This window comes from Carassius gibelio, chromosome B19 (genome assembly GCF_023724105.1).
Source record: "Carassius gibelio isolate Cgi1373 ecotype wild population from Czech Republic chromosome B19, carGib1.2-hapl.c, whole genome shotgun sequence".
Lineage (NCBI taxonomy): Eukaryota > Metazoa > Chordata > Actinopteri > Cypriniformes > Cyprinidae > Carassius > Carassius gibelio.
Genome location: NC_068414.1, coordinates 2,396,143 through 2,417,540, shown reverse-complemented (window position 1 = coordinate 2,417,540; position 21,398 = coordinate 2,396,143). Strand labels below are relative to the sequence as shown.

General features: G+C 46.8%; 6 non-coding genes across 6 annotated transcripts; all 6 read left to right on the top strand.

Annotated features, from left to right (window-relative positions):
* The first annotated feature begins 1,928 nt into the window (after window positions 1-1,928).
* LOC127981042 (U5 spliceosomal RNA) lies at window positions 1,929-2,043 on the top strand. The gene has a single exon (XR_008160035.1). It is a non-coding gene; the product is annotated as a U5 spliceosomal RNA (small nuclear RNA).
* A 4,177-nt stretch (window positions 2,044-6,220) lies between these two features.
* LOC127981006 (U5 spliceosomal RNA) lies at window positions 6,221-6,335 on the top strand. The gene has a single exon (XR_008160001.1). It is a non-coding gene; the product is annotated as a U5 spliceosomal RNA (small nuclear RNA).
* A 2,525-nt stretch (window positions 6,336-8,860) lies between these two features.
* On the top strand, window positions 8,861-8,975 carry LOC127980541 (U5 spliceosomal RNA). Its single transcript, XR_008159560.1, has one exon. It is a non-coding gene; the product is annotated as a U5 spliceosomal RNA (small nuclear RNA).
* A 3,051-nt stretch (window positions 8,976-12,026) lies between these two features.
* LOC127980540 (U5 spliceosomal RNA) lies at window positions 12,027-12,141 on the top strand. The gene has a single exon (XR_008159559.1). It is a non-coding gene; the product is annotated as a U5 spliceosomal RNA (small nuclear RNA).
* A 3,670-nt stretch (window positions 12,142-15,811) lies between these two features.
* On the top strand, window positions 15,812-15,926 carry LOC127980539 (U5 spliceosomal RNA). Its single transcript, XR_008159558.1, has one exon. It is a non-coding gene; the product is annotated as a U5 spliceosomal RNA (small nuclear RNA).
* Window positions 15,927-18,976: 3,050 nt separating this feature from the next.
* On the top strand, window positions 18,977-19,091 carry LOC127980537 (U5 spliceosomal RNA). The gene has a single exon (XR_008159556.1). It is a non-coding gene; the product is annotated as a U5 spliceosomal RNA (small nuclear RNA).
* Window positions 19,092-21,398: the final 2,307 nt, after the last annotated feature.

Sequence of the window (21,398 nt, the reverse complement as noted above, 5' to 3'; positions counted from 1 at the left end):
AGGAACACAGTGCGTCAAAAAGCAAAATGACAGTTAAAGGCATTTCGTTATTGAACTCTTTGATGACATCATTCAGCTAAGTTCAGTTTAAATAGTATCTGTGCAATAATTTGCAATCAAGTCAACGATATCGCTGTACATGAAGTGTCCCCAGCTCCGCCTGCCAGAAGCGACAGAGGCAAGAAACCAAAACTCGATCGGTGAAAGGATGGAGAAAAAACCGGTGAGAAACCAGGCTCAATCGGGGAGACAGTTCTCCCCTTGTCAGACGAAACAGGTAGATCAGCTCCAGGCTGCAGGAATGTCAGACTGTGCAGAAGAATCATCTGTTTCCTGTGGTCTTGTCCAGGTGGTCTTTACAGGGGATTTGTATCTGCGGCTCATCTAGTTGTCACGGTCTCCGCTGTGTTTCTGGGCCATAGAGGTCCTTTCTAGGTGTTGATCCACCATCTTCTCTGGATACAGACTGGATCCGGGTGACTGAAGCGGATACAGACTGGATCTGGTGGCTACGGTGACCTCGGAATAAGGGATTTCTTTAAAAGACTTTTTTTTCATATAAGATTTTATCCAACTTTTCAGATAGAGGCATGAGAAAGAGATTGCCTTGATTGGGCTTTTGGTTATTATAGGCACTCTCTGCGTTTGACCACTTCGTGTTTATTTAGCCGGATGGGAAGGCAGCGCTTTCTTGTACGTGACGGGATGCAAATTCTTGAAGGCTCTCTTTAGTGACGGGTCCAAACAAAGATCTCATCTGCTCCTCTAGCCCTATCGGCGACTCGTGCACTTCGAGCCTTCTTAGTGACGGCGCAAGTTGCTGACTGCTGACTGCGTTGGTGGTATAGTGGTGAGCATAGCTGCCTTCCAAGCAGTTGACCCGGATTCGATTCCCGGCCAACGCATGTCCTTTGGCTCGGGCTGACGTCGAAGCAGAACTCCCTCTGTGACCTGTGCCTCCACCCAAAACTTTTGGATGGAATAATTTCGGATGGACCCATCATTAGCTGAAGTCGCATAACACTTGGAACACTACCCGTAGCAGGGGTCATTGTTTGGACTCTTTTTTTTTTTTTTTTAAATTGCGCTTTAAACAGAAAGTATTGCGTCAATGCAACTGAACAACATTAATTAGGAACACAGTGCGTCAAAAAGCAAAATGACAGTTAAAGGCATTTCGTTATTGAACTCTTTGATGACATCATTCAGCTAAGTTCAGTTTAAATAGTATCTGTGCAATAATTTGCAATCAAGTCAACGATATCGCTGTACATGAAGTGTCCCCAGCTCCGCCTGCCAGAAGCGACAGAGGCAAGAAACCAAAACTCGATCGGTGAAAGGATGGAGAAAAAACCCGGTGAGAAACCAGGCTCAATCGGGGAGACAGTTCTCCCCTTGTCAGACGAAACAGGTAGATCAGCTCCAGGCTGCAGGAATGTCAGACTGTGCAGAAGAATCATCTGTTTCCTGTGGTCTTGTCCAGGTGGTCTTTACAGGGGATTTGTATCTGCGGCTCATCTAATTGTCACGGTCTCCGCTGTGTTTCTGGGCCATAGAGGTCCTTTCTAGGTGTTGATCCACCATCTTCTCTGGATACGGACTGGATCCGGGTGACTGAAGCGGATACAGACTGGATCTGGTGGCTACGGTGACCTCGGAATAAGGGATTTCTTTAAAAGACTTTTTTTTTCATATAAGATTTTATCCAACTTTTCAGATAGAGGCATGAGAAAGAGATTGCCTTGATTGGGCTTTTGGTTATTGGTGGACCGAGAGGACTTTTTTGAGTTTTACTCCTCCCTTTTGGAGTAGGGGGGGGGGGGGGTGCTGACGAAACACATGTGGGCAGGCATTGTCACCCTTGATGACCCTTGGCGAGCGTAGTAGTTTAACAGAGGCAGCGCACAGGCCCGAGGGTTTGGAGACACAGCTCGAGTTTCTCTTCATTGTCGCATAAATCTTTCGCCATTTACTAAAGATTTCCGTGGAGGGGAACTTTTGCGAGTGACCTGTATTTTTGGGTGCTCTGCTCACAGCAGAGCTACATCGAAATGTCAAGAGCAGAATCAGTTTGACCGTCCGGCAGCATGCTGCGAGAGGGCTTGCCACTGGTCATCGTCTGAATAGGCACTCTCTGCGTTTGACCACTTCGTGTTTATTTAGCCGGATGGGAAGGCAGCGCTTTCTTGTACGTGACGGGATGCAAATTCTTGAAGGCTCTCTTTAGTGACGGGTCCAAACAAAGATCTCATCTGCTCCTCTAGCCCTATCGGCGACTCGTGCACTTCGAGCCTTCTTAGTGACGGCGCAAGTTGCTGACTGCTGACTGCGTTGGTGGTATAGTGGTGAGCATAGCTGCCTTCCAAGCAGTTGGAGAGAGCAGTGCGCATGTCCTTTGGCTCGGGCTGACGTCGAAGCAGAACTCCCTCTGTGACCTGTGCCTCCACCCAAAACTTTTGGATGGAATAATTTCGGATGGACCCATCATTAGCTGAAGTCGCATAACACTTGCAACACTACCCGTAGCAGGGGTCATTGTTTGGACTCTTTTTTTTATTATTTTTTTTTTTAATTGCGCTTTAAACAAAAAGTATTGTGTCAATGCAACTGAACAACATTTATTAGGAACACAGTGCGTCAATAAAGCTACTGACTTCAGCCTGCGTTGTTGGTATAGTGGTGAGCATAGCTGCCTTCCAAGCAGTTTTCCCGCGTTCGATTCCCGGCCAACGCATGTCCTTTGGCTCGGGCTGACGTCGAAGCAGAACTCCTTCTGTGACCTGCGAATCCAACCAAACATTTTGGATGGATCATTCGGAAGACGAAAAGAACCAGCTCTCCCCGTCGGGGAATCGAACCCCAGTCTTCCGCGTGACAGGCGGAGATACTGTCCACTATACTAACGAGGAGCCGTGCATGCTGCCGTTTCTCCCCCAACTGACGGCACTGCACTGACATAACTAAACAATGCATGGCTTCTTCTGACGCAGACCCAGCCCTAGCACCGTAAAATTTCTGATGGACCCATCATTAGCTGAAGTCGCATAACACTTGGAACACTACCCGTAGCAGGGGTCATTGTTTGGACTCTTTTTTTTGTTTTTTTTTAAATTGCGCTTTAAACAGAAAGTATTGCGTCAATGCAACTGAACAACATTAATTAGGAACATAGTGCGTCAAAAAGCAAAATGACAGTTAAAGGCATTTCGTTATTGAACTCTTTGATGACATCATTCAGCTAAGTTCAGTTTAAATAGTATCTGTGCAATAATTTGCAATCAAGTCAACGATATCGCTGTACATGAAGTGTCCCCAGCTCCGCCTGCCAGAAGCGACAGAGGGAAGAAACCAAAACTCGATCGGTGAAAGGATGGAGAAAAAACCCGGTGAGAAACCAGGCTCAATCGGGGAGACAGTTCTCCCCTTGTCAGACGAAACAGGTAGATCAGCTCCAGGCTGCAGGAATGTCAGACTGTGCAGAAGAATCATCTGTTTCCTGTGGTCTTGTCCAGGTGGTCTTTACAGGGGATTTGTATCTGCGGCTCATCTAGTTGTCACGGTCTCCGCTGTGTTTCTGGGCCATAGAGGTCCTTTCTAGGTGTTGATCCACCATCTTCTCTGTATACGGACTGGATCCGGGTGACTGAAGCGGATACAGACTGGATCTGGTGGCTACGGTGACCTCGGAATAAGGGATTTCTTTAAAAGACTTTTTTTTTCATATAAGATTTTATCCAACTTTTCAGATAGAGGCATGAGAAAGAGATTGCCTTGATTGGGCTTTTGGTTATTATAGGCACTCTCTGCGTTTGACCACTTCGTGTTTATTTAGCCGGATGGGAAGGCAGCGCTTTCTTGTACGTGACGGGATGCAAATTCTTGAAGGCTCTCTTTAGTGACGGGTCCAAACAAAGATCTCATCTGCTCCTCTAGCCCTATCGGCGACTCGTGCACTTCGAGCCTTCTTAGTGACGGCGCAAGTTGCTGACTGCTGACTGCGTTGGTGGTATAGTGGTGAGCATAGCTGCCTTCCAAGCAGTTGGAGAGAGCAGTGCGCATGTCCTTTGGCTCGGGCTGACGTCGAAGCAGAACTCCCTCTGTGACCTGTGCCTCCACCCAAAACTTTTGGATGGAATAATTTTGGATGGACCCATCATTAGCTGAAGTCGCATAACACTTGCAACACTACCCGTAGCAGGGGTCATTGTTTGGACTCTTTTTTTTTTTTTTTTTTTTTTTAATTGCGCTTTAAACAGAAAGTATTGCGTCAATGCAACTGAACAACATTAATTAGGAACACAGTGCGTCAAAAAGCAAAATGACAGTTAAAGGCATTTCGTTATTGAACTCTTTGATGACATCATTCAGCTAAGTTCAGTTTAAATAGTATCTGTGCAATAATTTGCAATCAAGTCAACGATATCGCTGTACATGAAGTGTCCCCAGCTCCGCCTGCCAGAAGCGACAGAGGGAAGAAACCAAAACTCGATCGGTGAAAGGATGGAGAAAAAACCCGGTGAGAAACCAGGCTCAATCGGGGAGACAGTTCTCCCCTTGTCAGACGAAACAGGTAGATCAGCTCCAGGCTGCAGGAATGTCAGACTGTGCAGAAGAATCATCTGTTTCCTGTGGTCTTGTCCAGGTGGTCTTTACAGGGGATTTGTATCTGCGGCTCATCTAGTTGTCACGGTCTCCGCTGTGTTTCTGGGCCATAGAGGTCCTTTCTAGGTGTTGATCCACCATCTTCTCTGTATACGGACTGGATCCGGGTGACTGAAGCGGATACAGACTGGATCTGGTGGCTACGGTGACCTCGGAATAAGGGATTTCTTTAAAAGACTTTTTTTTTTCATATAAGATTTTATCCAACTTTTCAGATAGAGGCATGAGAAAGAGATTGCCTTGATTGGGCTTTTGGTTATTATAGGCACTCTCTGCGTTTGACCACTTCGTGTTTATTTAGCCGGATGGGAAGGCAGCGCTTTCTTGTACGTGACGGGATGCAAATTCTTGAAGGCTCTCTTTAGTGACGGGTCCAAACAAAGATCTCATCTGCTCCTCTAGCCCTATCGGCGACTCGTGCACTTCGAGCCTTCTTAGTGACGGCGCAAGTTGCTGACTGCTGACTGCGTTGGTGGTATAGTGGTGAGCATAGCTGCCTTCCAAGCAGTTGACCCGGATTCGATTCCCGGCCAACGCATGTCCTTTGGCTCGGGCTGACGTCGAAGCAGAACTCCCTCTGTGACCTGTGCCTCCACCCAAAACTTTTGGATGGAATAATTTCGGATGGACCCATCATTAGCTGAAGTCGCATAACACTTGGAACACTACCCGTAGCAGGGGTCATTGTTTGGACTCTTTTTTTTTTTTTTTTAAATTGTGCTTTAAACAGAAAGTATTGCGTCAATGCAACTGAACAACATTAATTAGGAACACAGTGCGTCAAAAAGCAAAATGACAGTTAAAGGCATTTCGTTATTGAACTCTTTGATGACATCATTCAGCTAAGTTCAGTTTAAATAGTATCTGTGCAATAATTTGCAATCAAGTCAACGATATCGCTGTACATGAAGTGTCCCCAGCTCCGCCTGCCAGAAGCGACAGAGGCAAGAAACCAAAACTCGATCGGTGAAAGGATGGAGAAAAAACCCGGTGAGAAACCAGGCTCAATCGGGGAGACAGTTCTCCCCTTGTCAGACGAAACAGGTAGATCAGCTCCAGGCTGCAGGAATGTCAGACTGTGCAGAAGAATCATCTGTTTCCTGTGGTCTTGTCCAGGTGGTCTTTACAGGGGATTTGTATCTGCGGCTCATCTAGTTGTCACGGTCTCCGCTGTGTTTCTGGGCCATAGAGGTCCTTTCTAGGTGTTGATCCACCATCTTCTCTGGATACGGACTGGATCCGGGTGACTGAAGCGGATACAGACTGGATCTGGTGGCTACGGTGACCTCGGAATAAGGGATTTCTTTAAAAGACTTTTTTTTTCATATAAGATTTTATCCAACTTTTCAGATAGAGGCATGAGAAAGAGATTGCCTTGATTGGGCTTTTGGTTATTGGTGGACCGAGAGGACTTTTTTGAGTTTTACTCCTCCCTTTTGGAGTAGGGGGGGGGGGTGCTGACGAAACACATGTGGGCAGGCATTGTCACCCTTGATGACCCTTGGCGAGCGTAGTAGTTTAACAGAGGCAGCGCACAGGCCCGAGGGTTTGGAGACACAGCTCGAGTTTCTCTTCATTGTCGCATAAATCTTTCGCCTTTTACTAAAGATTTCCATGGAGGGGAACTTTTGCGAGTGACCTGTATTTTTGGGTGCTCTGCTCACAGCAGAGCTACATCGAAATGTCAAGAGCAGAATCAGTTTGACCGTCCGGCAGCATGCTGCGAGAGGGCTTGCCACTGGTCATCGTCTGAATAGGCACTCTCTGCGTTTGACCACTTCGTGTTTATTTAGCCGGATGGGAAGGCAGCGCTTTCTTGTACGTGACGGGATGCAAATTCTTGAAGGCTCTCTTTAGTGACGGGTCCAAACAAAGATCTCATCTGCTCCTCTAGCCCTATCGGCGACTCGTGCACTTCGAGCCTTCTTAGTGACGGCGCAAGTTGCTGACTGCTGACTGCGTTGGTGGTATAGTGGTGAGCATAGCTGCCTTCCAAGCAGTTGACCCGGATTCGATTCCCGGCCAACGCATGTCCTTTGGCTCGGGCTGACGTCGAAGCAGAACTCCCTCTGTGACCTGTGCCTCCACCCAAAACTTTTGGATGGAATAATTTCGGATGGACCCATCATTAGCTGAAGTCGCATAACACTTGCAACACTACCCGTAGCAGGGGTCATTGTTTGGACTCTTTTTTTTTTTTTTTTTTTTTTTTTTTTAATTGCGCTTTAAACAAAAAGTATTGTGTCAATGCAACTGAACAACATTTATTAGGAACACAGTGCGTCAAAAAGCAAAATGACAGTTAAAGGCATTTCGTTATTGAACTCTTTGATGACATCATTCAGCTAAGTTCAGTTTAAATAGTATCTGTGCAATAATTTGCAATCAAGTCAACGATATCGCTGTACATGAAGTGTCCCCAGCTCCGCCTGCCAGAAGCGACAGAGGCAAGAAACCAAAACTCGATCGGTGAAAGGATGGAGAAAAAACCCGGTGAGAAACCAGGCTCAATCGGGGAGACAGTTCTCCCCTTGTCAGACGAAACAGGTAGATCAGCTCCAGGCTGCAGGAATGTCAGACTGTGCAGAAGAATCATCTGTTTCCTGTGGTCTTGTCCAGGTGGTCTTTACAGGGGATTTGTATCTGCGGCTCATCTAGTTGTCACGGTCTCCGCTGTGTTTCTGGGCCATAGAGGTCCTTTCTAGGTGTTGATCCACCATCTTCTCTGGATACAGACTGGATCCGGGTGACTGAAGCGGATACAGACTGGATCTGGTGGCTACGGTGACCTCGGAATAAGGGATTTCTTTAAAAGACTTTTTTTTCATATAAGATTTTATCCAACTTTTCAGATAGAGGCATGAGAAAGAGATTGCCTTGATTGGGCTTTTGGTTATTATAGGCACTCTCTGCGTTTGACCACTTCGTGTTTATTTAGCCGGATGGGAAGGCAGCGCTTTCTTGTACGTGACGGGATGCAAATTCTTGAAGGCTCTCTTTAGTGACGGGTCCAAACAAAGATCTCATCTGCTCCTCTAGCCCTATCGGCGACTCGTGCACTTCGAGCCTTCTTAGTGACGGCGCAAGTTGCTGACTGCTGACTGCGTTGGTGGTATAGTGGTGAGCATAGCTGCCTTCCAAGCAGTTGACCCGGATTCGATTCCCGGCCAACGCATGTCCTTTGGCTCGGGCTGACGTCGAAGCAGAACTCCCTCTGTGACCTGTGCCTCCACCCAAAACTTTTGGATGGAATAATTTCGGATGGACCCATCATTAGCTGAAGTCGCATAACACTTGGAACACTACCCGTAGCAGGGGTCATTGTTTGGACTCTTTTTTTTTTTTTTTTAAATTGCGCTTTAAACAGAAAGTATTGCGTCAATGCAACTGAACAACATTAATTAGGAACACAGTGCGTCAAAAAGCAAAATGACAGTTAAAGGCATTTCGTTATTGAACTCTTTGATGACATCATTCAGCTAAGTTCAGTTTAAATAGTATCTGTGCAATAATTTGCAATCAAGTCAACGATATCGCTGTACATGAAGTGTCCCCAGCTCCGCCTGCCAGAAGCGACAGAGGCAAGAAACCAAAACTCGATCGGTGAAAGGATGGAGAAAAAACCCGGTGAGAAACCAGGCTCAATCGGGGAGACAGTTCTCCCCTTGTCAGACGAAACAGGTAGATCAGCTCCAGGCTGCAGGAATGTCAGACTGTGCAGAAGAATCATCTGTTTCCTGTGGTCTTGTCCAGGTGGTCTTTACAGGGGATTTGTATCTGCGGCTCATCTAGTTGTCACGGTCTCCGCTGTGTTTCTGGGCCATAGAGGTCCTTTCTAGGTGTTGATCCACCATCTTCTCTGGATACGGACTGGATCCGGGTGACTGAAGCGGATACAGACTGGATCTGGTGGCTACGGTGACCTCGGAATAAGGGATTTCTTTAAAAGACTTTTTTTTTCATATAAGATTTTATCCAACTTTTCAGATAGAGGCATGAGAAAGAGATTGCCTTGATTGGGCTTTTGGTTATTGGTGGACCGAGAGGACTTTTTTGAGTTTTACTCCTCCCTTTTGGAGTAGGGGGGGGGGGGGGTGCTGACGAAACACATGTGGGCAGGCATTGTCACCCTTGATGACCCTTGGCGAGCGTAGTAGTTTAACAGAGGCAGCGCACAGGCCCGAGGGTTTGGAGACACAGCTCGAGTTTCTCTTCATTGTCGCATAAATCTTTCGCCTTTTACTAAAGATTTCCGTGGAGGGGAACTTTTGCGAGTGACCTGTATTTTTGGGTGCTCTGCTCACAGCAGAGCTACATCGAAATGTCAAGAGCAGAATCAGTTTGACCGTCCGGCAGCATGCTGCGAGAGGGCTTGCCACTGGTCATCGTCTGAATAGGCACTCTCTGCGTTTGACCACTTCGTGTTTATTTAGCCGGATGGGAAGGCAGCGCTTTCTTGTACGTGACGGGATGCAAATTCTTGAAGGCTCTCTTTAGTGACGGGTCCAAACAAAGATCTCATCTGCTCCTCTAGCCCTATCGGCGACTCGTGCACTTCGAGCCTTCTTAGTGACGGCGCAAGTTGCTGACTGCTGACTGCGTTGGTGGTATAGTGGTGAGCATAGCTGCCTTCCAAGCAGTTGGAGAGAGCAGTGCGCATGTCCTTTGGCTCGGGCTGACGTCGAAGCAGAACTCCCTCTGTGACCTGTGCCTCCACCCAAAACTTTTGGATGGAATAATTTCGGATGGACCCATCATTAGCTGAAGTCGCATAACACTTGCAACACTACCCGTAGCAGGGGTCATTGTTTGGACTCTTTTTTTTATTATTTTTTTTTTTAATTGCGCTTTAAACAAAAAGTATTGTGTCAATGCAACTGAACAACATTTATTAGGAACACAGTGCGTCAATAAAGCTACTGACTTCAGCCTGCGTTGTTGGTATAGTGGTGAGCATAGCTGCCTTCCAAGCAGTTGACCCGCGTTCGATTCCCGGCCAACGCATGTCCTTTGGCTCGGGCTGACGTCGAAGCAGAACTCCTTCTGTGACCTGCGAATCCAACCAAACATTTTGGATGGATCATTCGGAAGACGAAAAGAACCAGCTCTCCCCGTCGGGGAATCGAACCCCAGTCTTCCGCGTGACAGGCGGAGATACTGTCCACTATACTAACGAGGAGCCGTGCATGCTGCCGTTTCTCCCCCAACTGACGGCACTGCACTGACATAACTAAACAATGCATGGCTTCTTCTGACGCAGACCCAGCCCTAGCACCGTAAAATTTCTGATGGACCCATCATTAGCTGAAGTCGCATAACACTTGGAACACTACCCGTAGCAGGGGTCATTGTTTGGACTCTTTTTTTTTGTTTTTTTTTAAATTGCGCTTTAAACAGAAAGTATTGCGTCAATGCAACTGAACAACATTAATTAGGAACATAGTGCGTCAAAAAGCAAAATGACAGTTAAAGGCATTTCGTTATTGAACTCTTTGATGACATCATTCAGCTAAGTTCAGTTTAAATAGTATCTGTGCAATAATTTGCAATCAAGTCAACGATATCGCTGTACATGAAGTGTCCCCAGCTCCGCCTGCCAGAAGCGACAGAGGGAAGAAACCAAAACTCGATCGGTGAAAGGATGGAGAAAAAACCCGGTGAGAAACCAGGCTCAATCGGGGAGACAGTTCTCCCCTTGTCAGACGAAACAGGTAGATCAGCTCCAGGCTGCAGGAATGTCAGACTGTGCAGAAGAATCATCTGTTTCCTGTGGTCTTGTCCAGGTGGTCTTTACAGGGGATTTGTATCTGCGGCTCATCTAGTTGTCACGGTCTCCGCTGTGTTTCTGGGCCATAGAGGTCCTTTCTAGGTGTTGATCCACCATCTTCTCTGTATACGGACTGGATCCGGGTGACTGAAGCGGATACAGACTGGATCTGGTGGCTACGGTGACCTCGGAATAAGGGATTTCTTTAAAAGACTTTTTTTTTCATATAAGATTTTATCCAACTTTTCAGATAGAGGCATGAGAAAGAGATTGCCTTGATTGGGCTTTTGGTTATTATAGGCACTCTCTGCGTTTGACCACTTCGTGTTTATTTAGCCGGATGGGAAGGCAGCGCTTTCTTGTACGTGACGGGATGCAAATTCTTGAAGGCTCTCTTTAGTGACGGGTCCAAACAAAGATCTCATCTGCTCCTCTAGCCCTATCGGCGACTCGTGCACTTCGAGCCTTCTTAGTGACGGCGCAAGTTGCTGACTGCTGACTGCGTTGGTGGTATAGTGGTGAGCATAGCTGCCTTCCAAGCAGTTGACCCGGATTCGATTCCCGGCCAACGCATGTCCTTTGGCTCGGGCTGACGTCGAAGCAGAACTCCCTCTGTGATCTGTGCCTCCACCCAAAACTTTTGGATGGAATAATTTCGGATGGACCCATCATTAGCTGAAGTCGCATAACACTTGGAACACTACCCGTAGCAGGGGTCATTGTTTGGACTCTTTTTTTTTTTTTTTTTAAATTGCGCTTTAAACAGAAAGTATTGCGTCAATGCAACTGAACAACATTAATTAGGAACACAGTGCGTCAAAAAGCAAAATGACAGTTAAAGGCATTTCGTTATTGAACTCTTTGATGACATCATTCAGCTAAGTTCAGTTTAAATAGTATCTGTGCAATAATTTGCAATCAAGTCAACGATATCGCTGTACATGAAGTGTCCCCAGCTCCGCCTGCCAGAAGCGACAGAGGCAAGAAACCAAAACTCGATCGGTGAAAGGATGGAGAAAAAACCCGGTGAGAAACCAGGCTCAATCGGGGAGACAGTTCTCCCCTTGTCAGACGAAACAGGTAGATCAGCTCCAGGCTGCAGGAATGTCAGACTGTGCAGAAGAATCATCTGTTTCCTGTGGTCTTGTCCAGGTGGTCTTTACAGGGGATTTGTATCTGCGGCTCATCTAGTTGTCACGGTCTCCGCTGTGTTTCTGGGCCATAGAGGTCCTTTCTAGGTGTTGATCCACCATCTTCTCTGGATACGGACTGGATCCGGGTGACTGAAGCGGATACAGACTGGATCTGGTGGCTACGGTGACCTCGGAATAAGGGATTTCTTTAAAAGACTTTTTTTTTCATATAAGATTTTATCCAACTTTTCAGATAGAGGCATGAGAAAGAGATTGCCTTGATTGGGCTTTTGGTTATTGGTGGACCGAGAGGACTTTTTTGAGTTTTACTCCTCCCTTTTGGAGTAGGGGGGGGGGGGGGTGCTGACGAAACACATGTGGGCAGGCATTGTCACCCTTGATGACCCTTGGCGAGCGTAGTAGTTTAACAGAGGCAGCGCACAGGCCCGAGGGTTTGGAGACACAGCTCGAGTTTCTCTTCATTGTCGCATAAATCTTTCGCCTTTTACTAAAGATTTCCGTGGAGGGGAACTTTTGCGAGTGACCTGTATTTTTGGGTGCTCTGCTCACAGCAGAGCTACATCGAAATGTCAAGAGCAGAATCAGTTTGACCGTCCGGCAGCATGCTGCGAGAGGGCTTGCCACTGGTCATCGTCTGAATAGGCACTCTCTGCGTTTGACCACTTCGTGTTTATTTAGCCGGATGGGAAGGCAGCGCTTTCTTGTACGTGACGGGATGCAAATTCTTGAAGGCTCTCTTAAGTGACGGGTCCAAACAAAGATCTCATCTGCTCCTCTAGCCCTATCGGCGACTCGTGCACTTCGAGCCTTCTTAGTGACGGCGCAAGTTGCTGACTGCTGACTGCGTTGGTGGTATAGTGGTGAGCATAGCTGCTTTCCAAGCAGTTGACCCGGATTCGATTCCCGGCCAACGCATGTCCTTTGGCTCGGGCTGACGTCGAAGCAGAACTCCCTCTGTGACCTGTGCCTCCACCCAAAACTTTTGGATGGAATAATTTCGGATGGACCCATCATTAGCTGAAGTCGCATAACACTTGCAACACTACCCGTAGCAGGGGTCATTGTTTGGACTCTTTTTTTTTTTTTTTTTTTTTTTTTTTTAATTGCGCTTTAAACAAAAAGTATTGTGTCAATGCAACTGAACAACATTTATTAGGAACACAGTGCGTCAAAAAGCAAAATGACAGTTAAAGGCATTTCGTTATTGAACTCTTTGATGACATCATTCAGCTAAGTTCAGTTTAAATAGTATCTGTGCAATAATTTGCAATCAAGTCAACGATATCGCTGTACATGAAGTGTCCCCAGCTCCGCCTGCCAGAAGCGACAGAGGCAAGAAACCAAAATTCGATCGGTGAAAGGATGGAGAAAAAACCCGGTGAGAAACCAGGCTCAATCGGGGAGACAGTTCTCCCCTTGTCAGACGAAACAGGTAGATCAGCTCCAGGCTGCAGGAATGTCAGACTGTGCAGAAGAATCATCTGTTTCCTGTGGTCTTGTCCAGGTGGTCTTTACAGGGGATTTGTATCTGCGGCTCATCTAGTTGTCACGGTCTCCGCTGTGTTTCTGGGCCATAGAGGTCCTTTCTAGGTGTTGATCCACCATCTTCTCTGGATACAGACTGGATCCGGGTGACTGAAGCGGATACAGACTGGATCTGGTGGCTACGGTGACCTCGGAATAAGGGATTTCTTTAAAAGACTTTTTTTTCATATAAGATTTTATCCAACTTTTCAGATAGAGGCATGAGAAAGAGATTGCCTTGATTGGGCTTTTGGTTATTATAGGCACTCTCTGCGTTTGACCACTTCGTGTTTATTTAGCCGGATGGGAAGGCAGCGCTTTCTTGTACGTGACGGGATGCAAATTCTTGAAGGCTCTCTTTAGTGACGGGTCCAAACAAAGATCTCATCTGCTCCTCTAGCCCTATCGGCGACTCGTGCACTTCGAGCCTTCTTAGTGACGGCGCAAGTTGCTGACTGCTGACTGCGTTGGTGGTATAGTGGTGAGCATAGCTGCCTTCCAAGCAGTTGACCCGGATTCGATTCCCGGCCAACGCATGTCCTTTGGCTCGGGCTGACGTCGAAGCAGAACTCCCTCTGTGACCTGTGCCTCCACCCAAAACTTTTGGATGGAATAATTTCGGATGGACCCATCATTAGCTGAAGTCGCATAACACTTGCAACACTACCCGTAGCAGGGGTCATTGTTTGGACTCTTTTTTTTTTTTTTTTTTTTTTTTTTTTAATTGCGCTTTAAACAAAAAGTATTGTGTCAATGCAACTGAACAACATTTATTAGGAACACAGTGCGTCAAAAAGCAAAATGACAGTTAAAGGCATTTCGTTATTGAACTCTTTGATGACATCATTCAGCTAAGTTCAGTTTAAATAGTATCTGTGCAATAATTTGCAATCAAGTCAACGATATCGCTGTACATGAAGTGTCCCCAGCTCCGCCTGCCAGAAGCGACAGAGGCAAGAAACCAAAACTCGATCGGTGAAAGGATGGAGAAAAAACCCGGTGAGAAACCAGGCTCAATCGGGGAGACAGTTCTCCCCTTGTCAGACGAAACAGGTAGATCAGCTCCAGGCTGCAGGAATGTCAGACTGTGCAGAAGAATCATCTGTTTCCTGTGGTCTTGTCCAGGTGGTCTTTACAGGGGATTTGTATCTGCGGCTCATCTAGTTGTCACGGTCTCCGCTGTGTTTCTGGGCCATAGAGGTCCTTTCTAGGTGTTGATCCACCATCTTCTCTGGATACAGACTGGATCCGGGTGACTGAAGCGGATACAGACTGGATCTGGTGGCTACGGTGACCTCGGAATAAGGGATTTCTTTAAAAGACTTTTTTTTCATATAAGATTTTATCCAACTTTTCAGATAGAGGCATGAGAAAGAGATTGCCTTGATTGGGCTTTTGGTTATTATAGGCACTCTCTGCGTTTGACCACTTCGTGTTTATTTAGCCGGATGGGAAGGCAGCGCTTTCTTGTACGTGACGGGATGCAAATTCTTGAAGGCTCTCTTTAGTGACGGGTCCAAACAAAGATCTCATCTGCTCCTCTAGCCCTATCGGCGACTCGTGCACTTCGAGCCTTCTTAGTGACGGCGCAAGTTGCTGACTGCTGACTGCGTTGGTGGTATAGTGGTGAGCATAGCTGCCTTCCAAGCAGTTGACCCGGATTCGATTCCCGGCCAACGCATGTCCTTTGGCTCGGGCTGACGTCGAAGCAGAACTCCCTCTGTGACCTGTGCCTCCACCCAAAACTTTTGGATGGAATAATTTCGGATGGACCCATCATTAGCTGAAGTCGCATAACACTTGGAACACTACCCGTAGCAGGGGTCATTGTTTGGACTCTTTTTTTTTTTTTTTTAAATTGCGCTTTAAACAGAAAGTATTGCGTCAATGCAACTGAACAACATTAATTAGGAACACAGTGCGTCAAAAAGCAAAATGACAGTTAAAGGCATTTCGTTATTGAACTCTTTGATGACATCATTCAGCTAAGTTCAGTTTAAATAGTATCTGTGCAATAATTTGCAATCAAGTCAACGATATCGCTGTACATGAAGTGTCCCCAGCTCCGCCTGCCAGAAGCGACAGAGGCAAGAAACCAAAACTCGATCGGTGAAAGGATGGAGAAAAAACCCGGTGAGAAACCAGGCTCAATCGGGGAGACAGTTCTCCCCTTGTCAGACGAAACAGGTAGATCAGCTCCAGGCTGCAGGAATGTCAGACTGTGCAGAAGAATCATCTGTTTCCTGTGGTCTTGTCCAGGTGGTCTTTACAGGGGATTTGTATCTGCGGCTCATCTAGTTGTCACGGTCTCCGCTGTGTTTCTGGGCCATAGAGGTCCTTTCTAGGTGTTGATCCACCATCTTCTCTGGATACGGACTGGATCCGGGTGACTGAAGCGGATACAGACTGGATCTGGTGGCTACGGTGACCTCGGAATAAGGGATTTCTTTAAAAGACTTTTTTTTTCATATAAGATTTTATCCAACTTTTCAGATAGAGGCATGAGAAAGAGATTGCCTTGATTGGGCTTTTGGTTATTGGTGGACCGAGAGGACTTTTTTGAGTTTTACTCCTCCCTTTTGGAGTAGGGGGGGGGGGGGGTGCTGACGAAACACATGTGGGCAGGCATTGTCACCCTTGATGACCCTTGGCGAGCGTAGTAGTTTAACAGAGGCAGCGCACAGGCCCGAGGGTTTGGAGACACAGCTCGAGTTTCTCTTCATTGTCGCATAAATCTTTCGCCTTTTACTAAAGATTTCCGTGGAGGGGAACTTTTGCGAGTGACCTGTATTTTTGGGTGCTCTGCTCACAGCAGAGCTACATCGAAATGTCAAGAGCAGAATCAGTTTGACCGTCCGGCAGCATGCTGCGAGAGGGCTTGCCACTGGTCATCGTCTGAATAGGCACTCTCTGCGTTTGACCACTTCGTGTTTATTTAGCTGGATGGGAAGGCAGCGCTTTCTTGTACGTGACGGGATGCAAATTCTTGAAGGCTCTCTTTAGTGACGGGTCCAAACAAAGATCTCATCTGCTCCTCTAGCCCTATCGGCGACTCGTGCACTTCGAGCCTTCTTAGTGACGGCGCAAGTTGCTGACTGCTGACTGCGTTGGTGGTATAGTGGTGAGCATAGCTGCCTTCCAAGCAGTTGGAGAGAGCAGTGCGCATGTCCTTTGGCTCGGGCTGACGTCGAAGCAGAACTCCCTCTGTGACCTGTGCCTCCACCCAAAACTTTTGGATGGAATAATTTCGGATGGACCCATCATTAGCTGAAGTCGCATAACACTTGCAACACTACCCGTAGCAGGGGTCATTGTTTGGACTCTTTTTTTTATTATTTTTTTTTTTAATTGCGCTTTAAACAAAAAGTATTGTGTCAATGCAACTGAACAACATTTATTAGGAACACAGTGCGTCAATAAAGCTACTGACTTCAGCCTGCGTTGTTGGTATAGTGGTGAGCATAGCTGCCTTCCAAGCAGTTGACCCGCGTTCGATTCCCGGCCAACGCATGTCCTTTGGCTCGGGCTGACGTCGAAGCAGAACTCCTTCTGTGACCTGCGAATCCAACCAAACATTTTGGATGGATCATTCGGAAGACGAAAAGAACCAGCTCTCCCCGTCGGGGAATCGAACCCCAGTCTTCCGCGTGACAGGCGGAGATACTGTCCACTATACTAACGAGGAGCCGTGCATGCTGCCGTTTCTCCCCCAACTGACGGCACTGCACTGACATAACTAAACAATGCATGGCTTCTTCTGACGCAGACCCAGCCCTAGCACCGTAAAATTTCTGATGGACCCATCATTAGCTGAAGTCGCATAACACTTGGAACACTACCCGTAGCAGGGGTCATTGTTTGGACTCTTTTTTTTTGTTTTTTTTTAAATTGCGCTTTAAACAGAAAGTATTGCGTCAATGCAACTGAACAACATTAATTAGGAACATAGTGCGTCAAAAAGCAAAATGACAGTTAAAGGCATTTCGTTATTGAACTCTTTGATGACATCATTCAGCTAAGTTCAGTTTAAATAGTATCTGTGCAATAATTTGCAATCAAGTCAACGATATCGCTGTACATGAAGTGTCCCCAGCTCCGCCTGCCAGAAGCGACAGAGGGAAGAAACCAAAACTCGATCGGTGAAAGGATGGAGAAAAAACCCGGTGAGAAACCAGGCTCAATCGGGGAGACAGTTCTCCCCTTGTCAGACGAAACAGGTAGATCAGCTCCAGGCTGCAGGAATGTCAGACTGTGCAGAAGAATCATCTGTTTCCTGTGGTCTTGTCCAGGTGGTCTTTACAGGGGATTTGTATCTGCGGCTCATCTAGTTGTCACGGTCTCCGCTGTGTTTCTGGGCCATAGAGGTCCTTTCTAGGTGTTGATCCACCATCTTCTCTGTATACGGACTGGATCCGGGTGACTGAAGCGGATACAGACTGGATCTGGTGGCTACGGTGACCTCGGAATAAGGGATTTCTTTAAAAGACTTTTTTTTTCATATAAGATTTTATCCAACTTTTCAGATAGAGGCATGAGAAAGAGATTGCCTTGATTGGGCTTTTGGTTATTATAGGCACTCTCTGCGTTTGACCACTTCGTGTTTATTTAGCCGGATGGGAAGGCAGCGCTTTCTTGTACGTGACGGGATGCAAATTCTTGAAGGCTCTCTTTAGTGACGGGTCCAAACAAAGATCTCATCTGCTCCTCTAGCCCTATCGGCGACTCGTGCACTTCGAGCCTTCTTAGTGACGGCGCAAGTTGCTGACTGCTGACTGCGTTGGTGGTATAGTGGTGAGCATAGCTGCCTTCCAAGCAGTTGACCCGGATTCGATTCCCGGCCAACGCATGTCCTTTGGCTCGGGCTGACGTCGAAGCAGAACTCCCTCTGTGATCTGTGCCTCCACCCAAAACTTTTGGATGGAATAATTTCGGATGGACCCATCATTAGCTGAAGTCGCATAACACTTGGAACACTACCCGTAGCAGGGGTCATTGTTTGGACTCTTTTTTTTTTTTTTTTAAATTGCGCTTTAAACAGAAAGTATTGCGTCAATGCAACTGAACAACATTAATTAGGAACACAGTGCGTCAAAAAGCAAAATGACAGTTAAAGGCATTTCGTTATTGAACTCTTTGATGACATCATTCAGCTAAGTTCAGTTTAAATAGTATCTGTGCAATAATTTGCAATCAAGTCAACGATATCGCTGTACATGAAGTGTCCCCAGCTCCGCCTGCCAGAAGCGACAGAGGCAAGAAACCAAAACTCGATCGGTGAAAGGATGGAGAAAAAACCCGGTGAGAAACCAGGCTCAATCGGGGAGACAGTTCTCCCCTTGTCAGACGAAACAGGTAGATCAGCTCCAGGCTGCAGGAATGTCAGACTGTGCAGAAGAATCATCTGTTTCCTGTGGTCTTGTCCAGGTGGTCTTTACAGGGGATTTGTATCTGCGGCTCATCTAGTTGTCACGGTCTCCGCTGTGTTTCTGGGCCATAGAGGTCCTTTCTAGGTGTTGATCCACCATCTTCTCTGGATACGGACTGGATCCGGGTGACTGAAGCGGATACAGACTGGATCTGGTGGCTACGGTGACCTCGGAATAAGGGATTTCTTTAAAAGACTTTTTTTTTCATATAAGATTTTATCCAACTTTTCAGATAGAGGCATGAGAAAGAGATTGCCTTGATTGGGCTTTTGGTTATTGGTGGACCGAGAGGACTTTTTTGAGTTTTACTCCTCCCTTTTGGAGTAGGGGGGGGGGGGGGTGCTGACGAAACACATGTGGGCAGGCATTGTCACCCTTGATGACCCTTGGCGAGCGTAGTAGTTTAACAGAGGCAGCGCACAGGCCCGAGGGTTTGGAGACACAGCTCGAGTTTCTCTTCATTGTCGCATAAATCTTTCGCCTTTTACTAAAGATTTCCGTGGAGGGGAACTTTTGCGAGTGACCTGTATTTTTGGGTGCTCTGCTCACAGCAGAGCTACATCGAAATGTCAAGAGCAGAATCAGTTTGACCGTCCGGCAGCATGCTGCGAGAGGGCTTGCCACTGGTCATCGTCTGAATAGGCACTCTCTGCGTTTGACCACTTCGTGTTTATTTAGCCGGATGGGAAGGCAGCGCTTTCTTGTACGTGACGGGATGCAAATTCTTGAAGGCTCTCTTAAGTGACGGGTCCAAACAAAGATCTCATCTGCTCCTCTAGCCCTATCGGCGACTCGTGCACTTCGAGCCTTCTTAGTGACGGCGCAAGTTGCTGACTGCTGACTGCGTTGGTGGTATAGTGGTGAGCATAGCTGCTTTCCAAGCAGTTGACCCGGATTCGATTCCCGGCCAACGCATGTCCTTTGGCTCGGGCTGACGTCGAAGCAGAACTCCCTCTGTGACCTGTGCCTCCACCCAAAACTTTTGGATGGAATAATTTCGGATGGACCCATCATTAGCTGAAGTCGCATAACACTTGCAACACTACCCGTAGCAGGGGTCATTGTTTGGACTCTTTTTTTTTTTTTTTTTTTTTTTTTTTTAATTGCGCTTTAAACAAAAAGTATTGTGTCAATGCAACTGAACAACATTTATTAGGAACACAGTGCGTCAAAAAGCAAAATGACAGTTAAAGGCATTTCGTTATTGAACTCTTTGATGACATCATTCAGCTAAGTTCAGTTTAAATAGTATCTGTGCAATAATTTGCAATCAAGTCAACGATATCGCTGTACATGAAGTGTCCCCAGCTCCGCCTGCCAGAAGCGACAGAGGCAAGAAACCAAAATTCGATCGGTGAAAGGATGGAGAAAAAACCCGGTGAGAAACCAGGCTCAATCGGGGAGACAGTTCTCCCCTTGTCAGACGAAACAGGTAGATCAGCTCCAGGCTGCAGGAATGTCAGACTGTGCAGAAGAATCATCTGTTTCCTGTGGTCTTGTCCAGGTGGTCTTTACAGGGGATTTGTATCTGCGGCTCATCTAGTTGTCACGGTCTCCGCTGTGTTTCTGGGCCATAGAGGTCCTTTCTAGGTGTTGATCCACCATCTTCTCTGGATACAGACTGGATCCGGGTGACTGAAGCGGATACAGACTGGATCTGGTGGCTACGGTGACCTCGGAATAAGGGATTTCTTTAAAAGACTTTTTTTTCATATAAGATTTTATCCAACTTTTCAGATAGAGGCATGAGAAAGAGATTGCCTTGATTGGGCTTTTGGTTATTATAGGCACTCTCTGCGTTTGACCACTTCGTGTTTATTTAGCCGGATGGGAAGGCAGCGCTTTCTTGTACGTGACGGGATGCAAATTCTTGAAGGCTCTCTTTAGTGACGGGTCCAAACAAAGATCTCATCTGCTCCTCTAGCCCTATCGGCGACTCGTGCACTTCGAGCCTTCTTAGTGACGGCGCAAGTTGCTGACTGCTGACTGCGTTGGTGGTATAGTGGTGAGCATAGCTGCCTTCCAAGCAGTTGACCCGGATTCGATTCCCGGCCAACGCATGTCCTTTGGCTCGGGCTGACGTCGAAGCAGAACTCCCTCTGTGACCTGTGCCTCCACCCAAAACTTTTGGATGGAATAATTTCGGATGGACCCATCATTAGCTGAAGTCGCATAACACTTGGAACACTACCCGTAGCAGGGGTCATTGTTTGGACTCTTTTTTTTTTTTTTTTAAATTGCGCTTTAAACAGAAAGTATTGCGTCAATGCAACTGAACAACATTAATTAGGAACACAGTGCGTCAAAAAGCAAAATGACAGTTAAAGGCATTTCGTTATTGAACTCTTTGATGACATCATTCAGCTAAGTTCAGTTTAAATAGTATCTGTGCAATAATTTGCAATCAAGTCAACGATATCGCTGTACATGAAGTGTCCCCAGCTCCGCCTGCCAGAAGCGACAGAGGCAAGAAACCAAAACTCGATCGGTGAAAGGATGGAGAAAAAACCCGGTGAGAAACCAGGCTCAATCGGGGAGACAGTTCTCCCCTTGTCAGACGAAACAGGTAGATCAGCTCCAGGCTGCAGGAATGTCAGACTGTGCAGAAGAATCATCTGTTTCCTGTGGTCTTGTCCAGGTGGTCTTTACAGGGGATTTGTATCTGCGGCTCATCTAGTTGTCACGGTCTCCGCTGTGTTTCTGGGCCATAGAGGTCCTTTCTAGGTGTTGATCCACCATCTTCTCTGGATACGGACTGGATCCGGGTGACTGAAGCGGATACAGACTGGATCTGGTGGCTACGGTGACCTCGGAATAAGGGATTTCTTTAAAAGACTTTTTTTTTCATATAAGATTTTATCCAAC